Source organism: Rana temporaria, chromosome 7, assembly GCF_905171775.1.
Source record: "Rana temporaria chromosome 7, aRanTem1.1, whole genome shotgun sequence".
NCBI classification, from domain to species: Eukaryota; Metazoa; Chordata; class Amphibia; order Anura; family Ranidae; genus Rana; species Rana temporaria.
The window spans coordinates 12,798,657-12,804,656 of NC_053495.1; positions in this window are offsets into that span (position 1 = coordinate 12,798,657).

Below are 6,000 nucleotides of genomic sequence, written 5' to 3' on the forward strand. Positions count from 1 at the left end.
TAAAGAGACAGCCGTACCGGTACACTGCGGCAGGTTGGCTCGGCTGCACGAACGGGGATTTGCGACTGGTCGGCAATTGGTATAACACGTTTCCGCATATTGCGCATTAAAGTGAATGGGCTGCCCTATGCACGTTTGTCACCCAAACCGCACCCTTTTTTGAGCGGCTTTGCGCAAATTTTAAACTAGAGCTTTGCCACGATTGCCGCGCAACTCGCGGGACGATCGCAGCAAAAATCGCACTGCGTTTGGGGGGTGCCATGAAGAGAATGATTACACCCCAGCGCGCGTCGGGCATTTTGCGGCGATTTGGAATCTTACCGATTCCGCCCATCATGTGCATGGGGGGGATGGGGCCTTTAAATACACGAGGTGCTTCTAGTTCTATGAAAGGAATGGAAGCAAAAGCACAATAGATGTCGCTGGGAAGACTTTCCTCTGTTATTCCTGAGAAGCCGGCAATGTACAATCAATACCGACTCCTCAGCGGCTCGCGATTCAATGGCGGCGTGATCGTTATTACTATTCGCTATAATAAGCCTGGTATTCTTTATTCCCTTTGTCACCTCCTAATTACTAACAGGCTGCAAATTGCTGGGATGGGAACGTCGATCGTTTCGTCAGGCCGGTGCGTAAGAGAATTCATACAGAATAAAAGCAGCAAGACGCAGAACGATTTAACACACTACAGGCGGGTGCAACCCCCATCCCCCCATCCCCCCCCCCCCCCCACTGCCAGATGCTCACCCCTTCACTCCTTCTGGAGTCTTTCCTTAAAATGTACAGTGGAACCTCAGATTATGAGTACAATCCGTTCCAGGAGAAGGCTCATAATCCAAAGCACTCGCATATAAAAGCGAGTTTCCCCATAGAAAGGAAAATCATTTGTTCCGCATTGACTTCTATGGCATGCAATACCGAATGTGGCCAGAGGTGGGGGGGGGCGCCAGAGAGCACCGAAAACGGACGAAAGGGCCGAAAAGGTCCGAGGACACTTTGGCTAGTTTCCTGCGCTCCCGTACCTCAGGCCAAATGAGGTACTGCAGGCCAATGTTCGGCTTTTCTCGGCTCCTGCGCCCCCGTACATCAGGCCAAATGAGGTACTGCAGGCTTATTTTCGTCTCTGCTCGGCTTCTGCGCCCCCGTACAGGAGAGTCAGGACACTCTCTACGTTGCAGATAGAGAAAGGAGCTGTGTGTTAGTGGGCGTCCTGACTCTCCTGTAGTCCAAGGGAGGGGGGCGAGCACGACACTCCACACCAGGGAGAAAGCCTTGCATTACTGTGTGGAGTTACAGATAGAAGAACAGGAAGTGAGGATTTCTCAGAAGAAATAAAGACATTTAAATGCAAAATGGAAGGATGAGGTAAGTGAAGGAGGACTGCACTAAGGTAAAGGAAGTTATTTAAGGAAAAAAATTGTACCTTTACAACCCCTTTAAGTATACATTTAATGTCCAAGTCCTTGTCAGGTCACCCGTAGCCAGGCGACAAGTGCACCCCGTTGGGGTCAGGGATGCACCTCAGGGTAGTGAACCCTATAGCCGACTGCTGCTATCAGAGAGGAAGCGTGAACCCAAGATCACCCAGGGCGCGAAGTCTAAGACCCAGCTTTGTGTTCACCAGAGCCTCTAGTGGTGAGGATGGCCTTCGCCGCAGCTGGATCCAGGTCGCGACCCCTGGGATCCCCTAGGTCACATTCCGCAGGGAGAGAGGGGAAGCAGCAGGCAGGACAAACGGTAGTGATGGGTAGGCCGAGGTCAGGGCAACAGGCAGACAGGGGTAACCAAGAGACAGGCAAAAAGGTCAGGGGCACAGGCAAACAGGAGAAGTCATGGACAGGCCAAAAACGGTACACAGGAAGGTAATCGTAGCACACTGCAGACAGGAACTTAAGCAAAGCAACACTGTTGAACAGCACTGCAGACCTGTAGTGCAACAGTTAATATAGACTTCCTGGGATGGCCTGGGTGGGGCCATACAGGAAGAGGAAGTGATAAAAAGGGAACCAGAACAGAGTCAGGCCTCTAATGAACAGATGGAAACAGGTAAGCTGACAGACTACTGCACATCCATGACAGTCCTGACGAAGACAATGAAACGCGTCGACTGTTGTATTGAACCATCCAATAAATGATTAAAGCTTTCTGGGACTCATTTTTGGTCTAACGCACGTTACACGTCTTCTTATTTCTAGCAATAAAAACATGGCAGGGGGTTCATTTTCTGTTCTTTCTTCACTCCATCCAAAACAAACTGTTCTGCTTCAAACTGAAAAGGTTTCCAGTAGATCTTCTACTACTATAGATCTGCTGCAACATGTGGCACAAATCCGGGTGCAGATCTTTGCTCTCCGGTCACAAGGGGGTTACATCCCAAAGGTTTCCTCTCTAGGAGAGTCGGTATATACCCGATGACACAAGCAGATCTGAGCGTTGCCGGTTTCCCATCAGTCGTTGATGGAAACGTTCGCTAACACATCACAATGTTTCATTTTTCCGCTGAGGCTTATGTTAATGAGGGCTCTGTGCCGGCGACGGTACAATCCGCCCGTCGCTTTTGAATTGATGTTAAGTAAAGAAAGGAGACAAGAAAAGCCGCAGAGATGGACGTCGGCGGGGAGATAAGAGAAAATTGTAAATTGCAACGCTTTGTGTCTTTAAAATCCCTGCGGATCCATCAGACATGAAAAGAGGACAATAAGGAGGAGGAAGATGTACTGAAACGTCATTCGGGGTGACAGGGAGGGAGGGGGGGTGGCTGCTTACCAATATTCTACCCCAACGTCCAGCGCCATTCGGGGGCTGGGCTCATCTATCTAAGCTGATCACTCATTCGCTTATTCATTCCCAACAGAAAAGTTTCCTGTATTCTTTTAGCTTCAGTGATGTTTATTGTTTTATCAAAAGGGTAAGGTTAGATGCAGGGCCGCCATCAGGGGGGTACAGGCAGTACACCTGTAAGGGGCCCGGATGGCAACCCCCTTTAAGGGTTCCAGAGGTTCCCAGGGGCCCGGAGGCCCACAGGGCCCCAGATGGCAACCCCCCTTTTTTTTATTTATTTTTTAGATATTTTTTTATTTCTTTTGTTTTTCAACAACATGTCTAAATGAAGCCTATCGAATATATTCTCCCAGGATCAAGTACAGTTTGCACAGTGGGCGCCGCGTACCTCATCAAAACATTGTATTGTTTTTCAGCATGTTGAAAAAAATGGTAGTTTTACCAGAACGAGCGCTCCCGTCTCATAACTTGCTTCTGAGCATGCGCTGGTTTTTAACGTCGTTTTAGCCCACACGCGATAATTTTTTACAGCCCGAAAAACGACATTTTTTTAAAACGTCGTTAAAAAATGCAGCATGTTCGAAAAAAATTGGCGTTTTTCAGAACCCGAAAAATGACGTGAAGCCCACACACCATCATTTTAAATGACATTTTTTTAAAACGTCGTTTTTTTTCATGCCGAAAAATGATCGTGTGTACGCGGCATCGGATATGGATGGATGAATGTTGGAAAGATGGATAGAGAGAGGGGTGGGTGGATGATGGATGGATGGTACAGAGTAATGCCGCGTACAGACGGTCGTTTTATGCGATGTAAAAAAACGACGTTTTTAAAAACGTCAATTTCATTGACCGTGTGTGGGGGAAAACGTTGATTTATGTCTTGTAAAAAACTACAAAAAAAATTGAAGCATGCTTCAATTTTATGTGTCGTTTTTCAAAACGTTGTTTTTTGTGTCACAGAAATTGACCGTGTGTAGCAAAAAACGACGTTTAAAACAACGTTTTTGAACCCGCGCATGCCCAGAAGCTACTTATGAAGCAAGCTTCAATGGAAAAAAAGTGGTGAACGTAACCTCGCTTTGCTAGAGCATTGTGAAAAAACGATGGTGTGTAGGCAACGTCGTTTTTGAAAATTTAAGTTTCAAAAACGTCGTTTTTTACTTCACAGAAAACTTCGTTTTTTTACATCGCATAAAACGACCGTCTGTACGCGACATAAGACTGTACATCAAATCATAGCTAACATTAGGGCTACATAAATGGTTCTTTGCTGCCATCATGTGGAAGAAAATGGGTACTACACTTCAATAGGAACTGTTTAGCCTACAGGCACATGCTGGCACTCCCCAGGCCAATAATTCTACTTCACTGTGACTGTCACCCAAGATAATTACTTTTTTGTTATTATCTCCAGTTAATACCTGAGGGTAGGCAATCAGCAGGCAATCCCAGAACTGGTCAGACGGAACTGCAACATGGTTTATAGTTAAACTAGGTCATCACAAAAAGTTAATGGAAAAAAATAAATGTGTCCTCAAGATAAATAACTCTCACTTCTTCCTGAAATCAACACCTTTTATTATTATTATACTACAGGATTTATATAGCGCCAACAGTTTACACATCGCTTTACAACTTGAGGGTGGACAGTACAAATACAATACACTTTTTTTTTTTTCAATCAAATAGAATTTTATTGAGATAACAACAGATGAACATAAACAGTACAGTACAATACATAGGCCCGGATTCACAAAGCACTTGCACCGACGTATCTCCAGATACGCCGCGTAAGTGCAAATATGCGCCGTCGTATCTTTGCGCCGGACTCACAAACTAAGATACGCGTAAAAAAAGGGCTTCATCCCACCGACGTAACTTGCCTACGCCGGCGTAGAGTGGGCGCATATTTACGCTGGACGTATTTGGCGCTCCCATTGATTTTCTATTCAAATATGCAAAAGAGGGAGATACGGCGATTCACGATCGTACATGCGTCCGACGCAGTGCGCGTAAAGTTATACGTCCGGCATAAAGTTATGCCCCATAAAGGAGGTGTAACTCAGCAGCATCCATGCAAAGGGCTGCACCAGGGAACACAAGCCGGCGTATTTTACGTAGTTTACGTTGGACGTAAATGTGACTAGGCGTAAGTTACGTTCACGCCGTAGGCAGTGATCCGACGTATCTTAGGCAGTTGTTCCGACGTGATTCTGAGCATGCGCACTGGGATGCGTCCACGGGACGGCGCATGCTCCATTCGTTTTAAGTATCTGTCTGACACTCAGCCCATCATTTGCATGGGGTCACGCCTCATTTGCATGGCTCACGCCCACTTCCATCTACGCCGGTTTACGCCTAGGAAACCCAGCGCAGTTTTGGCAGCACTGGCTTTGTGAATTCAGTGCTTGCCTCTCTGCGCTGCGTCGGCATAGCGTATATTATTTGTGCTACGGCGGCATAATGTGCGCCCACTCTCTGTGAATCCGGCCCATTGTTTGCACAAAATAAAAGTAAACCTTCAAGGCAAGGTACAACGAAAAGGGTACTACACAGACATGTAGGGAAAAATAAAAGTAAAAAGGTGCAACCTGAACTAAATAAAAATGGAAACAATAAAACCTCCACTGGACAAAATACCTCTATGGGGGATGATCATCCCGGGGGCCGTACTCCTTGCAGATCATTTTCCTCCAGCAGCCGGCGATTGTAACAAAATATGACAATTTAGAGCTTCATTTTTGCCGCGCAGTGATGCAAACCCTACATGTTTTTCAAACGTGAACAGCTCTGCTCTCCGCTGTCCCAATTATCCATTGTAGATTACATTGCTGGGTGTTCAGAGAGTGGAAAAAACGCGGCCAAAATGCCTGTTTGACAATTGAGTGGGGGATCAGCAGAGCTGGGGGTTACTATTGAGTGGGGGATCAGCAGAGCTGGGGGTTACTATTGAGTGGGGGATCAGCAGAGCTGGGGGTTTCTACTGAGTGAGGGATTAGTGGCGGCATTTGATGGATACAGTAGCTGCATATGATGACACAGTGGCAGCAATTTATGGGTACAGTGGCTGCATATGATGAACACAGTGGCTGCATTTGATGGGCACAGTGGCTGCATTTGATGGGCACAGTGGCTGCATTTGATTGGAACAGTGGCTGCAATTGATGGGCACAGTGGCTGCATTTGATGGGCACAGTGGCTGCATTTGATGAACAC